Raw genomic sequence first — 20,639 nt, forward strand, 5'->3', positions numbered from 1 at the left:
ATAAGAAATGAAAGCGAGGATGAAGATGAAGAAGAAGAAAAAGCTAAAGTAGAGGTGGTTCTAAACCCAGAGGAAGAAATACTTTTCAAGGCCATCTCCAAGATTGGAAAAAGACCAAAATTTGAGGCTCCCACATTTTTGGGAAATCTTAACCCAAAGAAGTTGATTGATTGGATCAACTAATTGGAGGAATACTTTGAGTATGAAGATATTAAGGATCCTGATAGGGTCAAGTTTGTGAAATTAAGATTGAAGGGACATGTTAAGATCTAGTGGTAGGAGATTTAATTAGACAGAAATAGAAGAGGAAAGGAAAAAATCACTAGATGGGATCAAATGATAGAAAAACTAAAGAGACAATTTATTCCCATCAATTATGATCTTGATTTGATAAAGAAAGTGCAAGTGTTGAAGCAAGAGAGAAAATCTATCTAGGACTATGCTGAGTAGTTCTACTGAGCTTTCAGCAAAACTGGGTATGTGGAAGTTAATAAAGAGAATGTCACTCATTATCTTAATCTTTTGAGGCCAAGCATTTAGGAGGAGCCCAGTCTTGATTGAATGAACAATATTAAAGAGGCATATCAATTTTCCCTAAAGGCCCATTCGGCAGTCAAAATTTGATGGGAATAGGAAAAACTAACTACTGCAATTCAAAAATTCAATGTTTGGTTGTAAACATGAAACGTAGAATTAGAATTCATTAATGCTAATTTTAGCCCAAAATGAGCATACTAGACTTCCTACTTAAAAGGTGGAATAGGAATAGTTTATTCCTATTCCATTTTTTTAAAACCAAATTTTATATCTTGTCGGGTCTGACCCTAGTTGCATAAGCTAAATTATTGGAGGGAAGTTATTTTTGTTGAATTATGGCAAGACAGGCAATTACAGAGACATAGTTGGGGAATTCGAACAGATTTTTCTTAAATTTATTGAGCAAGCCCAACTCCAAAAAGACTCATAAATAATGTTTGATGCTCAAATTATTATAAAAAAAATGTATTCCAATTTCACTTCCAATTCTTGCAACCAAATATAGAATATACATCTTTCGACTCCTCTTCCAATTCAACTAAACAAGTCCAAATGATATTCTAGAAATTATTTTAAGAATGCGGGAATTCTAGAAGTGGGCTTACTCCAACATCATTGAATATTGCATTTGACAATTCCTATAACCAAATAGACCCTAAGAGTTGAGGAAAATCTGAAGAAGAAGTTTGATAACAAGAATAATGGTAGAGGTTGTGGTGGAAGATCTGGCAAATAATCTTATGGAGGCCAAAATGATGATTAGAAGAACAAGGATGAGGTTGAAAGTAGTAGTTTAAACTAGAGGGGAAATAATTCCAATCATTTCCATGATAAAAAAATAGAGATTAGAGAGAAAGAGGCAAAGGACAAGGATTTGAAAGAGGAGGTTTTCATAGAAAATGTTTTCACTATGGAGAAGAAGGGCATCGAGTATTTGAATGTTCCTAACACCAAGGAAAGATAGATCTAAGAATAAAAGGCTAGGCTAGAGTTGTGCATGTTGATGAAGATGCCAAATCATCCCATTCTAAATATGCTAAAAGAGGAGAAGTCCTAGTTAATAGGAGATTCTTACTGAGTAGAGAGAATGAACTTGATCAAAGGAGGAGCTTGTTTTACACTAGGTGAAAATGTAAAGATAAGTTCTATGATGTGATCATTTATGGTAGAAGCACTAACAATCTAGTATCAAAAAAGATGATCATGAAGTTAAATCTCAAGATGTAGAAACACCCACATCCATATTGTATTTCTTGGGTGCAGGATGACTACAAGGTCATGGTCAATGAGCAGTGCCTAGTGAAGTTCAAGATTAGAAGCTACCAAGATGAGGTGCTTTGTAATATCATACCTAAGGACATATGTCATATATTATTGTGTAGGTTTTGGCAATTTGATAGGCATGTTGTACATGATGGGCAAGAAAATACCTACACTTTGACAAAGGATGGAGTGAAACATAAGTTGAAGCCATTGAAGGAGAAAGAAGAAAAGGTATGGAGTGTTGTTAGAAGATGTTTTGTTAATGGAAAGGATCTTCTCAAAGGTATGAAGCATGAGCATATGTGTTTTATTCTAATAAAAAAAGATGGTAAAGAAGAAGTAGATGAGGAACTTGTAGAAGTTGCATATTTGTAGAGAGAGTTTTCTGATATTGTGTTAGATAATGTAACTAATGGTTTGCCCCCAGTGAGGAAGATTAGTCACCAGATGGGTTTGATTCCAAGAGCTATTTTTCCAAATAAGGCAGGGCACAAAAATGACACCTGTAAAAAGTGATGAGTTGAATACACAAGTTCATGAGTTGTTGCAAAAGGAGTTGATTTGAGAGAGTTTGAACCTATGTGTTCTACCAATAGTATTAGCACCAAAGAAGAATGGAGAATAAAGGATGTGTATAGATTCTTGAGATATCAACAAGATCAAAATCAAGTACAAATTTTCATTTCCAAGGATGGATAATACTAAGGACTATTTGAGTGGAGCTATGTATTTTATAAAGATAGATTTGAAGAGTGGGTGCCATACGATTTACATCAAAGAAGGAGATGAGTGGAATTCTTCATTCAAGATAAGGGAAGGATTATATGAGTGGTTAGTCATGCATTTTGGTTTGACCAATGCACCAAGAACTTTCACAAGGCTTATGAATAAGGTACTGAATGAATTTTTGGGTAAGTTTGTCATTGTTTACCTAGATGAAATTTTGATCTGTAGTAAGATATTTGAGGAGAATTTGATGCATATTCTTAAGGTGTTTGATAAGTTGAGGGAAGAAAAGTTTTTGATAAATCTAAACACATGTAGTTTTGTGAAGAAGGAGTTGGTGTACTTAGGATTTGTAGTATCAGAAGAAGGTCTGAAAATGGACCTTGAGAAACTGAAGGCTATCCTTGAATGACTTGCTCCAAGGAGTGTGATTGAGGTAAGCTCTTTCCATAGACTAGATAGTTTTAATAGAATTTTTACTAGAGGTTTTAGTAGTATTTGGGGACCCTTGACTGAAATAATGAGAGGAGATAGGAAAGAATTTAAGTGAGTTGTAGGAGAAGATAAGAGTTTTAATTTGTTGAAACATAAAGTTATTGAGAAACCTATTTTAGCACTTCCAAATTTTAAAAAGGCGTTTCAAGTAGATTTTGATGCTAATGGTACTACAGTAGGAGCTATTTTGAACCAAGAAAGTAGACTTGTTTCTTATTTTTTGAGAAATTGAGTCATGAATTTTATGCTATAGTTCAAGCATTGAAGAAGTGAAGACACTATCTTCTTCTTAAGGAGTTTGTTTTCTATACTAATCATTGAAATTTTCAATATTTGAATAGTTAAAGAAAATTGAACCAAAGACATTTGAAGTAGGTTGAGATTTTATAGAGTTATGCATTTTTTTTAAAAACAAGAGTGGGAAGTCTAATAGAGTTGCATATGCTCTTAGTAAAAGACAACTTTTACTAACAAAGATGTAGATTGATATAGTTGGGTTCAAGGAACTCAAGAATTTGTATCTAAAGGATCCTAATATTAATGAAGCTTGGAAGGCTTGTACAAACCCTATTAAACTTTATAGGACAAAATGGTTGGATTTTATAATCTTAGATGGTATGCTATTCAAAGGATGTCATTTGTGCATTCCCAAAAATTCCAAGAGAGAATATCATCAAGGAGAATCATGGTAGAGGGTTGGGTGGACACTTTGGTAGAGATAAGGCCATTTATTTGGTTGATGAGAATTATTATTGGCCATATAGTTGCAACAAGATGTGAAGAGGTTTGTGTAAAGTTGTAGAGAATGCCAGATGGCAATAGGAGTGAAGTAGAATACTAGATTATATCAACCATTACCTAAACCAGAGAAGCTATGGGAGGATGTTAGCATGGATTTTGTTCTTGGTTTACCAAAGACTCAATGTGGGAATGATTCCATATTTTTGGTGGTTGATAGATTTTTAAAAATGGCACATTTTATTCTTTGCAAGAAGACTAGTGACATTGTTCATGTAGCAGATTTTTTTCTAGAGAAAGTGTGAGACTACATGGTCTACCAAAGAGTATAGTTTATGATCAAGATACCAAGTTTTTTGGGCATTTATAGCAAAAATTATGGAGGAAATTGAAGACAAATTTGGAGTTCAGTTCATCACATCATCCATAGACTAAAGGAAAAATAGAAGTTGTGAATCAAAATTTGGGAAATTTGCTGAAATGTTTAGTTGGAGATAAGCCAAAAGGGCGGGATCTAATTTTACCATGGGAAAAAATTTCATATAATAATTCTATCAATAATATTACTAGAAAATCACCATTCTAGATTATATATGGGAGTAGTCCCATAAATTCTTTAGAATTGAGGCAATTGGATAAAGGAGAAATAAGTAGTGCTAAAGTAGAGGATTTTGTTGAATATTTGAAGAACATCCATGTGGAGTTGAAGAAGTACATTACAAAAATGAATATTCACTACAAGGATAAGGCATATTTGAAAAGGAGGTATATGGAATTTCATATTGGAGATGAAGTCATGGTTCATTTGAGAAAGGAGCATTTTCCAGTGGGTACATATAATAAGCTAAAAATGAAGAAGTTTGCACTGTGCAAGATAGTGAAGAGGCATGATTCTAGAAATTCATATGAAGTGGAGGTGCATGCTAAACTAAATATTTCACTATTATTTAACATTTTAGATTTGACAAATTATTATGAAGGAGGTGATGGAGATAACATTGTAGAAGCACAGTGAAGTATTTTAATAGCTAGTTCATATACAAAAGAGGCTGAGGAGATATTGGATAGCAGTGTTGGAAAAAGTACAAGGAATAGAACTTATGAAGAGTACCTAGTCAAATAGAAAGGGAGGTCAGTACAAGATTCATGATGGTGAGCAAGGTAGGAGCTTAATCATCTTGGTTTTCCTCCAAACACCTAAGGCATGTTGGGATCGCTTCTCAAATTACCCCAGGTGTCTGATGCAGGAGCATCTTGGGTGTAAGAGCAATCTTGCATCACTAAAAAATATTTCCTTTTTTTTTCTTGAATAAGGGTTGTCACAATGTAGATTTTTTGCTTGTGAAGGTTAGTAAGTTAGTCATATGATCTCAGAATGTCCAAATTTTAGAGATGAATGTTCATATTAGATATATCAGCCTTGTAGTTGAGGCTCAATGCCATATCATGAGTAGTCAAAAAGTTATTGCATATTTTTGGTGTGCAATTTTGGTATAAAAAATCTAGGCTCACTATTGAAGATCTTAGAGACCCTAGATGGACTCCAAAATGGGGTCAGTTGGAGCTTTCATAGGTAGATCCTATAGATTAAAACTCGAGGATTTTAAAAAGTTGTTATAATATCCAATCAGAGCAACAAGTCAAAAGTTATGGCCTTCCAAAGTTGGGCCGACCAAAATTTCCAAAATAAGTGTCAAAGGTGTATCATGTCAACTTATATGTAAATTAAGAGTTAGTCACTCTCAAGGTTTAGGGTTTAATATCTATAAACTTCCTAGATGATGTAAAAATGCCTATTTAAGGAATATGTGTACATTGTCTAGGACAACTCTGGGTGATATTTCATAGCTATGTGTTGCAAATTATTTTAAGGAAGGCACTCATGTGGGTTTGCATATTGTAAAATTCTATAATTCTGCATTTGTGACGATAATAAGAAACCCATATTTTGTTCTCACCAATTATTGTTATTTATTTATTTTTGTTATGTGTTTTTGGTATTAAGGGGAGCATGCTTCATCAATTTGTATCTCTGGTTATGTACTTTCACAATATGTATCTCAACGATGTAGATGTCAATGAGAGATATTTTCTAAAATATGTATTTTTTGTGGTGTAAGATGAAATGTCTATTATAATAGTCAACTAATTTAGAATAATATGAAATAAAATTAATTCCTAACAACATTTTAAATATTATATTGAGTGATCAATTTGTGCTTATTGCAGGACTCAAAATGTACATGGTTTACTACCTAAATGAACTTGCAGTTTATGAAACGAGCATCCAATGTTTGGTTGAGTTTGGAATGTTGTTTCGATGGGTCATTTTGTATTCTTCACATGATGTTTTTTGGTTCCAAATAAAGCCATAAATAGAAATAGAAATTATCCTTCAAATGGAGGAAAAAAATGAAGTTGTTTATAATGTACCATGTAGGGAGTGTCTTCTCAACTCCATGGTAATTGATGAAATTTCTTTCAATATTGGCATCCATATTAATTGAGGTTTTATTTTCACTATAGATCTTCCCATTGGCTGAAATGATCTAATTTATATATTTTAAATATTTTTGAAGAGCTATTGGCTCGACTTTCTGTATGACAATGTATGTACACAATTAAGAAAATATAGTGACAAAGGAAGGTTATTGATGAAAGAAGATTGGAAGTAAAATAAAGCAGAATGGGTGAATTTTTTATACCTTAATTTTTTCTACAAAAAATTTCATTCATTTTAGGTCCACATTACTAGGATTTACTAAAATGTTAGGAAGGAATTTGGGTGAAGATTCATTTGACAAGTTCTTAGAAGCTTTTCAAAAGATTGTTAATAATCCTAGGAATACAATAGGTCAAAATAATTTTTATATCATATGGACTATATTACATGTCTACTATTTTTTGTACATGAGGTTTTAATATTGCACAATATTCTTTGGAAGAAGATGAAACATCTCAAAGGCACAAGATGAAAAATCAATGTATAAATTGATATGAATGAATATTTTAGCAATGAATTCTTGGCACATTATGTGTTTAAATGTTTAGTACAAAAAATTTTATGAGCGGGGACTTTTTATGTCCCTTTTTTCAAAAAGAGAGAAACTTCCTAAAAATATTTGATCATTATTGTTTCATATTTTATTAGAGCTTATTCTCATTTTTTAAGTGGTTGATAAATAGGTGGAGAAGGAGACTATAGAATGGGATGTTTGAAGGCTTCTAGGTGATCTAAGGATGGGATTCAAAAGATTGTTGATTGATCTAAAATGGGAGTCAAGGATTATCCTTTGATAGTCCTATTCAAAGATTATCATTGTGCTAGAAATTTTGGAAGTGAAAATAGTTCTCATATTTTGGGTTTATAGATTATGTGCGAGGGCTTAGAAGTTGTAATTTAGTTGTCTATGTGTTGAGGATTTTAAAATTTCATGTCAATCTTGAGGCCAAGGTATTTTTTTATTATGCATTTCATGATACTATGTAATTAATAAAATTTTCTTGAAATTTGGTGAGGTTATCTAGAAGTTTTGGGAGTTTATAATTTATTTTGGGCATCAAATTTACTTGCATGTTAAATTTAGTAATATTTTGGGTTGATTTGAAAATTAGATCTACAAATTGGGTGCATAGTTTTTAAGAATTATTGATAATTCTTTGTTGGTATTTTCTTTCTTTGGAAAACCTCAAATGGTTGCGATTGATAATTAAATTTTATTTAGCATCCCTTTGTGAAAATTTTACTAAATTTTAGGAATTTATTAATCTAGGAAATTGTAGTTTCCTTGTAGTTTGAGTTTGAATAGTTATTATTTTGACTTAGAATTTTTTTTTTTGAATAAAAGGACACCCTATCAAAGACTACCCTATTTATAGACCCAATTTTAGGCTTTTTACATGTCATTTTTTTAAATCTTCACCCACACTCAACCACTACCATATATTGTAAGTCAAATGTTCTTCTTTCTTAAAATATCAAATTTCCTTCAAAGCATTCACCTCCCTAATCCCTTCATGTTTTTTTCTCAAGTTTGTATCTCCCATCTATCCCATCCCTTCATCTTCTCAATATCATATCCTTATAGCTCCCCTCTCCCTCTCTCTATATGTAGGTGTGTGTATGTATGCCTCTCAGGGGAACCTATTCATTCCTCTCATTGACCTTCATATTGTATGATGAGATATGTTTATCAATGATAGATTCCTACATGACCACCATACATTAGAAAATGGATCCTAAAATTTGACCATCTTTGGGACTTAAATAAAATTAGGATGCACCAAGTATATTAAGGGGTGCTAATGCAAGATCTAATTCTTGTACAAGTGTTAATTATAAGATCCTTGGATATTATAGTTTTAAGGTAAAGTTTGTGGGATATAGGATGTGTTTAAAGTTTTAGGAAAAAATGGAAAAATAAGCAAGAAAATCAAGTGTAAAGGGAAAAATGGGGTGAATTAAGTAAATGGAAAATTATTCATAAGAATTAGAGCCAACTTAGAGTTTTGAGAAAGACTAAAGGAGAGAAGAGGATATTCATATAAATAGTATATGCAATTAAGTGCAGTGTGAGGTTCTAACATAAGAAACACACTAAGAAGGGATTTAAATGGTGTAAAAAAGAAAAAAAAAGTAAGTGCTTACTTTTAAGACTATAAATTATCCCCCAATTTAGCTAGAGTATGGGACTAGCTCATGTTCATGGTAAAGTAGATCAAATGCATAATATAATCTTATCAAATCCAAGAAGACAAGGAAAATCAAGTCCTTGAGTGACTTAAGTCCTCATAAAAATCATGATTCAATAAATAGAGACATCACTAATGTGTGTGTGTGTGTTAGAGAGAGAGAGAGAGAGAGAGAGAGAGAGAGAGAGAGAGAGAGAGAGAGAGAGAGAGAGAGAGAGAGAGATGATTATTTATTCTTAGTAGGATTTTATGTTTTATCATGAACCATACAAATAAAAATGGTGCCACAAGAGATGACATTGAAATTATAGCAAGTTTTGTGTGTCATGCTAGTCGATCCATCTAGGATCTATCCTTAAAGATTGTATGTCAATAAGGGTTCTAGAAAGAGAAATCTATCCTTAACTATTATATGTCCAAAATAAATTAGAAGAAAGGAGATGTCAATCCTTAAGAATTGTGTGTTTTTACTTAAGGGATACAAATGCAAAGAAGCATTGAAAATGATGCATGTGCAAAATGTGAGAAGAGCGTATGCCACGACATTAAAGTTATTGTCAATCCTTAATGAGAGAAATTGCTTTAATTTCATGTACACACATCCACTAGAAATGTTTCAATGGTGAAATGCCCCCAATAAAGGACAAATCAAGAAAAATGATAACATGAAAAAGAGAAAACATGAGAGATCTACTAACTTCTAGAGTTAGCATGATCATATGATAAGATATGAAATATTACTTCCAAATGAAATATCATAATTCCCCAAAAAATAGAACTAAAACACAATGGAAGAAATAAATGTAAAAGCTATGAAGTATAGTCTTTTTTGGCAATTAGTACAAAGAACAAAAAAGAATAGGTGCTACTATTTTTCATCCCAAGTAGACAAAATAAAGGAAAATTTACAAGTAATGGCATGTGTACAATATAAAATGTAACAAAATATAGAATAAGTAAGATAAAAATAGAAGAATGATTATAAAATATGTGATTCCTTTGTCCCCTTGCTACAATGGAGCAATAGTGTTAATTTTATGAAATATAAAGAAAACATATAATAAGTATCACATCAAGGGGAAGTACATTACAATAGGAAAACATATAAAATAAACCACATAAGAGAATCTAATCAAGTGTATCACATTTCACCCTATCTTGGTCCATAGTATTTAGGGAAAGTAGGAAAATTGAAAGATGAGCAACATCAAGCATGATAGAAGGAAAAATAACCAATTCCAAATAAGGATCACATTGTGAAGATAGGTCAATGTATTTGTGACTAGGATTGATAGATAATAATTATGAAAGCATTACTAGAAAATTAGGATCAATATCAATAGTCTTATACATATCATTTGAATCAATAGCATTCATATCATTTATAGTATCATAAAATCATCATCAAGAGTATTTTATTAATCTATATAAATTATAATATAATATAATATAATATACAAATAGAGTTATCATGTTTATTGATTTTGACTTTTTAAAAATTTACTTCCTTCATAGGCTCAACTATGGGTTGCTCAAAGTGGGGTGAAGGATGAGGAGGTTTATAAGGTGAAGAAATATTTTTATAAGCATTTCATGGGCCCTAAAATGATTCTTATGGTAATAGTCATGAGAATGTTGGTTACATTTGGTTTTTCTAGATATTTGAGGTGGTATAATATCAATAAACATTAGGTCCTTTTCTTCTTTAGGTGGAAGAACATACAAAACCACAATAAGTTGAGAGATAATAAGAGGATGTAGTGGTGTAAAAAAAATAGGAGGTCAAATAGAAGCTTATAAAGGATGAATAGGTAGTGTGATAAGGCCACAATTGGAATCTTCTATGCCCTGCATAACCATCCCTACTTTTTGTGAGAAAAAAGTTGGGTCCCCTCTTTTCTCTTTTTCCTTTCCTCACTTGAGGTAAGTCCTTTGTGTTCTGGTTTTCGTTTGTGGTGTTTGGGAGTCCACACCCTTCTCTAGTTTATCAATCCCTTGTGTATGAGAGGAGAAAGTAGGGATCCTTGACCTCATACCAAGGGGTCTACAATTGATGAAAAATAAATTTCTAGATGTATCAGGCAATCTTTCCCTCATGTCTTCTATGATGAGAAAAGAATTTTTTGGTCTTGGAGTAAACATGTGCCAAGGTCTATTAATTAAGGAAAAAATAAAAATTAATACACCCCTTAATTACCAGGATTGACAAATCATTTAGAACACCTAAAGGGATTAATTGTCACTTTGTTCTATAATCAAAATTGTGCTCTGCAAGAAAAGTTTTCATTTTGGGTTGCCACATCACCTACAAACTATCATTTCTCAAGTTTATAAAGTTCTCTAGTATGGTAGAATAGTTCTAGTTCATGTTTGGATAAGGGTGGGTCTCAACATTATGGCACCTCTGCAAGTCACTGATCTAGGTTGGTTTTTTTCTCTTCACTTTTCTTTGTTTGTAGTTTGTGATTTTCTCAAGTTTTTCATCACTTATCCTCTCTTTCTTTGTCCTATTGGTGTGATCTTGGTTCTCAATTTTTCTTTTTCTTCCTCCCAAGTTGTTGTTTTGATGGTTCACACTTGGCTTTCTTTTGTCATATTTTCCTTTTCATTTCCTTGGTTTTCTCATTGGAGGGTGGAGCTTTTTAGCTCCACCCTCCTTGCATGTAGAACCAATTAAATTGTATCCCATAAATGTACTTGATATCTTATTTTTGGACTACTAGTTGTTCATTTGAGTTCATGATATAGGATGCATTCTATTAAAGGAAGGTGGGATTCTTTTTGTTGTTGTTTTTTTTCTTTGTAATTCATGTAGTTTGGGGGTGCATATTTTCTTCTTTTGGTCTTTCTAGGCATTGACCTTTCCAAAAGTATTTTTTGCATCCTAGGTGACCTCTAGTGCCTATGTCTCATCCTTGGTTCCACATGGGGTTGGATCTCACTAGTCAAGTTGGTCCCTTTGGCTTACCTAAAAAGTTGTAGGCATGCCTTCATGGGTGCCTGGTTGGTGGCTTGGTCTCTAAAATTTAGAGTGTGGGATATGTTGTTATGGTTAAAAGTACACATACAACCTTTTTCTAAGTGGTTTAGTGGGGTCTTGTTGACACTGTGCTAGTAGTCCTATTCAATTTCTTGGATGATAATAAGGGGTGGATTTTTTCTTTGATCATCTACCAAGGTGCATTCTCCATCCTTGGGTTGATATCCTAGCATCATTAACAACAAGTTGGTTGGTATTTTAAATTCAAATGGTTGTCACAACTAGAGTACACAACACTAATTAGTCTCATGTGTCACGCGAGATAATGTTGAATAGTAGTATTGTTAATTGCACAAGGACAACTCAACATTGTAAGCCATGTTGCCAGAGTCTTTATCTGGGTGACATAATTTGGGATTCCAATAAAGGATAAATAATATATATTTTGTAAGTTTGAAAACTATCTCATCTTGTTCTCACAAGTTCTAAAACTATAGTTTTATATAGTTCAGGGGTTTCATCACACGTGATCGGTGAGAGATAGTTTTCATGCTTAAAAGGTATGGATTTCAAATACCATTTTTTCCTTTTTTCCAAAAGTTAATTCACTTTTTTTTTACATTTTTGGTTTCATTCTCCCTCCTAAATGGTACATTTGTCATTGGAAAAGGATAGGAAGACAAAATGTCCCGGGAACCCTTAATTTTAAGCTTGATAAAAGTAAGATTTTTATGAATCATGGTATTAACACATGTGTAGTATTCATAGGTGTCAATTGATTATATCTCTATAGGATCGATAAAATTGTTCAATTATTGGGGTGTGACAAGAGCCAAAATAAATTCCAAAAGATGGTTGTTTCTTTGTAAAATGGGTACTTTCAAGAAAAAAGGGAAGATGATACCCCAAGGGTTCAAGGTCTATAAGGTCCTAGCACCCTAACCATGGGAAGACTAGTTTCCAACATAGGACTTGAGGTTTCAAAGAAACAAAAGCCTTTGAAGCAACAAGTTAGGAAACAAAAGAGTGCTTACATGATTGGTACTCTATGACAATGCTTCTAAGATATTTATCTTCTATGGTCAATGAGGCTTCCCTCTCTATGTATATGTTGTGATGTGGAGCCTAATCAACCTCAAAGGTTAAACTTTCCACACTTCATTTAGTGTAGTTTGCCCCCAAATTTTATTACAAGGATTTGGGGCCAGTGCCCCATGTTGTAGGGGTCAAGGGGCAATGCCCCTTGTGAGGTCTTGGGGCAGCACCCTAGGCACTATAAAGAGGTAGTGCCCATAATTAATTTACTATTGTAAAAGGCATTGGAAGTTATATTTTTCTATTGATTGTCTTATTCTAGCCCTAAATTGTAAGCAAAAAAAAATAGTATAAAATGGCTTAGGGTTAGGGATTTCATATGTATGATTAAATTATAGCTTCCTGTGATAGTATTATTTTTTAAGAGATTACAAATTGTAACCAGGTTGTAATCACTAGATTATTAGAAAATTGAACTTGTTTTTTTTTTCGCACATAGCCCAAGGATTGGGAGACCCATGTTAAATCTTTGTCTATTGTGTTCTCTTCTGTGTAATTTTTTTTGATATTGGTTATATTTGAATGTAATTATTATTTATATCTCATTAATCCTAACATTTTTATGCATCATGTATTGTGAGATAGGAGGATAAATGATGATGATAGGAGGATAAATGATGATGATCCTCCTACAAGTAATATTTTTATCATCGAGGAGTCCACTTGGTTTGACTCAATACCTGCTCAAAAGGAGCTTCACTTGCTTTTATAAGCACCAAAACTCTACAAAGTATAGTTTGAGGTTCATGATTCATTCTTCCCTATGACTTGTTCAAGTGGTCTTGCATTATATGGTAGTTGACACCCAACATTCCACACCTAGAAGTCTTGGAACTCAAGTCCTTCTAACATGCATATAGATGTGTTGGGATTCCTTCTAAACCCAATTGTCCACCATCATTTTTTATCATTAAACTTATTAATTATGCAACAAACAATTAATGATGGTAGATAAAATTCTTTTTTTAACTATGCATTTCCTAATGTACCTGATGCATTTAAGGTTTTTAGAGAAGTGGAGTGCTCTTATCAATCAGTGGATACCTCAAGGAGATAATTGGCAGAGGTTTGATAGAAAAAGTGTGTAAAGATTACCATGTAAAGATTAAATTTTCCTTGGGAAATCCACTATCTCTATTCCCTTTCTTTCTGCCCCCTTTCATTTCTTTTCAAGTGTGGCTTCCTTTTTAGTAGATATCTCTGAATGAAGATAGCAGTAGATTTAATAAATAAAGATGGTAGGTGCATTACTTAGGGCAGAAAGTTGGTGTCCTATCCAAATTCTAAATACTTGTCTATAAATAATAGGATTGCCTACTATTTTAGGGACTATAAAATGGATGATTTTATTGTCCATACAATTTTGTAAAACCTTATCTCATGAATGAAAATAGTATCATCTTTCCTTGCAAAATATTTGTTTCACCCAGTACATGCTAGTATTTATAAGTTGTGTTCTAAGTAGATGAATCTTGGATTTCTTGCTACGGGATTAGTTTACCTTTAAAAATAATGAGATCTTTCTATTTTGTTTCTATTTCTTCCCTATCTTGGATAAAATTAAATGATTTTTTTTACTTCAAACTAGTTTCATTTCCAACACTTGTATGTGTTAGATTGATTGATCTGGCATGTAGCTAAGTTATCCTACTATTCAAGCATGCATTATTGATAATAATAGCACAAAAGTAGACTATAGGTAGATTAGATTTCTAATATGGTAGGCTCTTTTATTTATTTTATTTTCTTTTCTTGTGTCCCCTAGTTTAGCCCTAAGATATTTTCCTAACCTAGTCCAAGTGATATATTGCCTAACCAAGATGCAGATGAAAATGATGAAGTTTCAACCTACCTTGTTATAAATTAGTCACTCCCTCATCTAAATTTTTCTATTCTTGCATGACTAAGACCTAGACTAGAAGGATCTTGGGAGTGGAAAGTTTTCACTTCCCATTCTTTCAGACGATAGTAGTTGAACATTCTAGTCTGGTGATAATTGTTACTCTATTGGAAAGACACAAAACAAAGTCCCATCAATAAATGAAATGGAACTAGAGGAAGGGATCATTCAATCCTTTAGGTAGTTTTCCTACACCTTATGGTGAGACTTGGTTTCCTTTAGTTATGTGCGACATAAAAACCAACATAGGAAAGTTTGAGTTTTTTGGCTCAGCTAGATCTTTGTTTTGAACTGGAAGACCTTGACTAGTATTTGTTGTGGTTTCAAACCACATGCCCCATTTTTCCTAGAAATGGGGACCACCTACTTTATTTTTAGCTTTTTGGATCCATAATCTAGGGTCCAAGTCTTTTCTAGGGGTTTTCCTAGTATCTTTGGTTAGATCTGGGTCTCGGTTTGAAAACCCAGATTCTAGAAATCATCATTAGAGAGGATAGGTCATTTTTACAAAGAAAAAAAATAGTGCACCAGCTAGTGCACCAAAATTCAAAGGAAAGCACACACAAAGAAGGTGTACAACTATGCACCTATTTAGGTGCACACCTGCTCACCTTTATACTCCTCATGCATTAGAAAGGATATGTGAGGTGTGCAACTAGCACATCCCATGAGGTGTACTAGTGCGCATTCTCATATATTAAACCATTAAAAAGGACAAAGGTGCACTTGGTGCACTCTTTTTTTCTTATCAAAGGCTACAATGATGTTTTTGCTAGTTTTGTGATGTTTTTACATTCTTAGTAATTTTTATCATGTTAGGGCTTATTAATTAAGCATTTTCAACTCTTCGGACCAATATTTTCTTCTTTCATAGGTAAAAAGGACATCCTTAACTTGTTAGGGTCATAAATTTTGACCTAGAGCTTGAACTTTAGAAATGTTTACACCATTGGAAAGAAGAACTAAAAATCTAATTTTAGTCCCTAAAATAGTGAGCCTTTGGCTACCTAGTTTTAGGGACTGATGAAAGTTTCAATTTGAAATTTTGAACATAAGACCTTCAAAAAAGCCATTAAAAAAATTCCTAGAAAATCATGTGAAAATTTTTCAAACATTTGATCATTCTGGATAATCTAGATCACCTGGTCTCTCATCAAAAAGCATATGGTAGTTGGAGAGAAGAAAGGATCAAAGATATAAAGGTTGGACACAAAAACTAGAACAAATTCCTCATCTTATGCAATTATTTATGACAAGATTCAACATGGGTGCCTTGGAATTTCAAGACAGAAGAAGCTTTGCTAGAACTGGATACCAAGCTCAAGGATTTTGTTGAAACCTGTATAGAAGTGGCCAACTATAGGTAGAAAGTGAATGACAAATATAATGCCGTAGATTTACTAGATGTGACAAAGGTCACTAAAATAATAGAGAAGTTCAAGGGTAAACATACAAGATAGAGCTTTGGTATGAAGGGGAACAAAACCCAGAAGTTAGAATTTCATTTTTGGCACTAAGTAAAATTTTGCATTTTTGGACCTTCAATGTGCATAGTGTGTAAGTGTGCAATTCAACATATGTGCACTTTCAGTGGGTATGTATTTTTAGTAAGTGCACATTTTTAGTAGGTATGCACTTTCAACAGGTGCACAATTCAAGTAGGTGCACACTTTCAGCTGGTGCATATTTTCAAAGGTGCACTGATAGTTAATTGCTAGTTGCAAAAAATAGAGCTTTCCATGCATCGAAAACACATTCTGATGATAGTTTAACTCTGATAAATGCCCAGTAAAGGATTAGCTTCTATTTTTGAAACTTCCACATTGACTGAAGGCTTTCTTATTTTTTTTCTCTCATAAATTCTTTGTTTTATGACATGTAAAGGCTCATGCATCTAATTAATGAATATAAAAATAGATGGAGTTTTACTTAGCACCAGCAAGATTGTTAGTTTGTATATAATTAGTTTGTTTTATTAAATTAAAAATATATAATTACATGAAGATATCTCTCACTCTCAACACAAATTGAGGAGACTATTTCTTATAAATACTCCATTGTAATATGTAATTGGGGTTGTCATTATCTTGCAATAAAATTATGCTTTTGGTGCTTGCATTTGGAGTGTAGTGATTCTTGCCTAAATGTGTCATATTTTTGTGAATTTTGTTCATGGAATTGTGATTGAGCCAAAGGTTTATTGCTTTGTTTCTAGTTTTGCGATCTTTTAGTTCTGGTGTTTGCTATGGTATTAACAAATTCCACTGACATATCTAGCTTGAGAAGATATCATCAAATTATGCTTGCATAACTCTTTGTCTTGCATGAGTGCACTTTTCATGACCTTGCAATTTGATAAAGAGTGAAATATCATATGATTACTAAGTTTCTCACTAACGATTGCATCAGTGGAATTAAGGAAGCATTGCTCCTACTTTCATTGGTTACCTACCAATTTCTTTGAAAGCTTAACTCGCGGACGTGTTGTTTTCTATAGCTTATGTCCATTAGGATTTTACTTTCATGTTATTCGATCTTAAAGTTCTTGTTATTTTCTTTACTAACCCCCTTTTTAATTTAAGAATTCATTTTAGTTGCATTGTTAGATTACATTCATTTAAAAATAGAAAATACCAAAACATATCTTTTTTTGTGGTTAATTTTAAAATAGTAAGTAGATTGGTCATTTAATCCGAAATTGGTTCGAACCAGCAAAGGCCTCCTCATGAGCATTCACATTTATCTTCAACTGAGTGGATTCCAATAGGTCACAAGATCACCTGGAACCTTGGAGTTGATCCTCGGATTAGCTTTTCAAGAGAGGAGTTCAAAAGGATTCCTACCGTTAAGCATCATGCAAAACGACAGCTCAACAGTCTCCACTTGAATAGCTATTTAGGTGAATATATTATTCCCTAGAATTTACATCAACTTAGATCATTTCTTGTGACTTGCCTTTGGTAGTTTTGATTGTCACTATCTCCATAGATTTTTTATAACTCAAACCATCCATCTAAAACAAGAAAAACAAATGAAAGAAGAAAGGAAAGGTATTCATATCCCAAACTAGTACCACTCAAAGTATACTTGCATCCCAATTACTAATAGGGATAATGGTCACTTTATAACAACTTGCATGATGGGTGTATCTATAATAGAGAGTTATATTTTTTTGCCTACACTAACACTAAATTGAGAATTTTTAAAAGATCTTTCACTTTTAGAAGAAGATTATCATTGAACAGTTACGAACTTGTGAATGAAGTAAATTAGAGTCTTTTAAGATTTTCTATGTAGATTCTATATATATATATATATATATATATATTAATTGATTTTATTGAATGATGTTTTCTCCCACAAAAAAATAGTATGTTGTCAAGAACCTAATTTGTAAAGAGTGGCACTATTTTTTACTCACATAATTTTTTTCTATAGAAGATATCAATGTATTTCTTTTGAATTTAGTTTTTTAACATCCATACTTAACTTATGGAGATGGTTTGATGTCTTTATGCTTAGTATTTTATATTTTATTGGTGTTTAAAGTTAACTTAACTCTAATTTTGACATAAATTATTTTTGATGCATGAAACTTATTATATATTTTCTCAATTTAAAATTTTACTTTTTTTATTGAAAGAGGTCTTGAATATGGAGCTTTTAGTTATTTTTCAAAATTTTATTCTCTTAGTTACAATTTTTTCATGAGCATCCAATATAGAGGTTTATTTTGTATAATGAACCTCTATTCAATTCAAGTTAAAAAAAAAATCCTAAAAAATCTAAAATATGTCAAGTCCATAGTCATAAGGAAGCTCATTCTAAGTACTTGTGTCATGGAAAATAGCATATCTTCAATGTTCCATCTGAACATAGTAATTGAGCCTGGAAGCCATAAAAACAACTGAAATCTTATGGGATTTGCAAATTATCTCTTTTTCCCCTAGTTTTAATAGGAACCTAATTTTTGTCAAAACTATTTTGAAAATTTTGATAGAAAGCTCTTTTAGGTAGTTTTGATCAAAACTACCTAGCCCAATTAACTACAAGTTAAAGACTACCTTGATATTTTTTATTGAAAGTACTTAGGTACTTTCAATTGAAACCTAGGTCAACCTTTTTATTTTCTTCATATAAATAAATAATCAATTATTTATTTAAAATTAAAATTAATCAAATAATTCACACTTCAATTGAGAGGAAATAAATGCATCTTGTCTTTTTTAAAATTTCACAAAAGAACTTGTGATGGGACAAAAAATATAAAAGAGCAAGCAAGTTTGCACAAAATAGAATAAAGGAGAAAGAAGAAGAAAATAAACAAAAAAAATTAGTAGGATAGTACAGAAGGAAGCAAGGTAAATGTGTACAATCTTTTTCCCAATACATGTCTTTTTGATAGTTCAATTTCTTTAGAGCTTTATATATTGAGGATTAGGGTTTATCATTTATAGTCACATTAAAGAAATTATGTTTAGGATTAGGGTTTAGAATTTAGAAAATGTGTACCATTTAAGAATAGGATTATAATTTAACTTAATCTATATAGAATCTAGGGTTTATAATGTATACTTATATGGGGTTTATTCAATTAGGAATATGATTTAGCAATCAGGGTTACTATTAAGGGTATCACCATTTGGAGTTAGGGTTTTATATTTATGATTACATGATGGTGGTTTACAATTAGGATGAGAATTAGAAATTAAGGCTAGGTTTGTAAAAGTTCATATAATAATCATGATAAATAAAATTATCATTTTAAGATTAAGTATAAACATTTAAGATAAGGGACTATCAATTAGGGTTAGCAATTAACCACAGGTTAAATGCTACCTTGATACTTTCAATCGAAACTCAGGTCAACCTTTTTGGATTTTTGATAGAAGGAAGCAAGGTACATGTGTACAATCTTTTTCCTAGTATGTGTCTTTTTGATAGTATAATTTGTTTAGAGTTTTATATATTTAGGATTAGGGCTTATCTTTTTTTGAATTTAGTGAGTGTGTACTATTTAAGATTAGGGTTTAAAATTAGTATTATAATTTAACTTAATTTATATTGGATATAAGGTTTATAATGTATACTAATATAGGATTTATGAAATTAGTAATATGGTTTAGAAATTAGGGTTACTATTAAGGGTATCACCATTTGGAGTTAGGTTTTTGTATTTACGATTACATGATGATGTTTAAAATTGAGACGAGAATTAGAAATTAAGGCTAGGTTTGTACAAGTTTATATAAGCATCATGATAAATAATATTAGCATTTTAAGTTTAAGTATAAACATTTAAGATAAGGGCCCATCAACTAGGGTTAACAATAGGGTTTACAATTTTGGAGGTATAATTTTATTTTTATGTTTGGATCGATTTTTATATGTCAAGTTTCAACACAATTTTTCAGTTACAGTTGTATTTTGAGTTTTTTTTATATATGTACAAGGGTTAATGATGTAGGGAGGGATAAGATAACTAGGTCCAAAGGCACACCCAACTATTTCAAACCTCCTGTGAGAGTAAACACAATAGAAAATAACACAATAACAATGAACACATGAGATAGAGGAGCAAATGCTTTTATGGATTCTTCAAAATAATAGATACATGCCCAGTTGTAAGGTCTTCTGGGTTATGGCCAACATTACAACTCAAATTTGATCCACAATGATAAAATTCATGTTCCCTTGCTTCTACTCTTCCTATACTACTTTGATACCCTAAGACTCTACCCAAAACCTTATTAAATATAGACATGACCACAAGTCCACCTATTGCAAATGCAACAAAATAAACTCTTATATTAAATGTTAGGATAAGCCACAAGTTGTCTCATAGCTGATATTAAATATGAAATACAACTTAACTTGCAAGGTCAACCCAAACCAGAACTAGACATAGACAACTCAGTCAAAGAAGGACCCAAACCAATTATTTTCACTCAACATCCAAATGAAGTTAGTAACAAAAGGAAACTTGATGACCAAAGGAACTTGGAAATAACTTTGAACTTGACATAAACTAGGAAGCTTGGCAATCACTACAAAGTTGACAACAACTGTAACTTAGCATAAGCCAGGATGCTTGAAAATCATTGCAAACTCAGTAACAACTAATAACTCAGCATTAACCAAGAATCTCAACAATGCAAGAAAGAAGGAAAACATGTAGGATGGTAGTGCAACCCAAGATGCTCTTACATCAAA

Source organism: Cupressus sempervirens, chromosome 9 (genome assembly GCF_028749045.1).
Source record: "Cupressus sempervirens isolate cs-2001-9-10 chromosome 9, ASM2874904v1, whole genome shotgun sequence".
NCBI classification, from domain to species: Eukaryota; Viridiplantae; Streptophyta; class Pinopsida; order Cupressales; family Cupressaceae; genus Cupressus; species Cupressus sempervirens.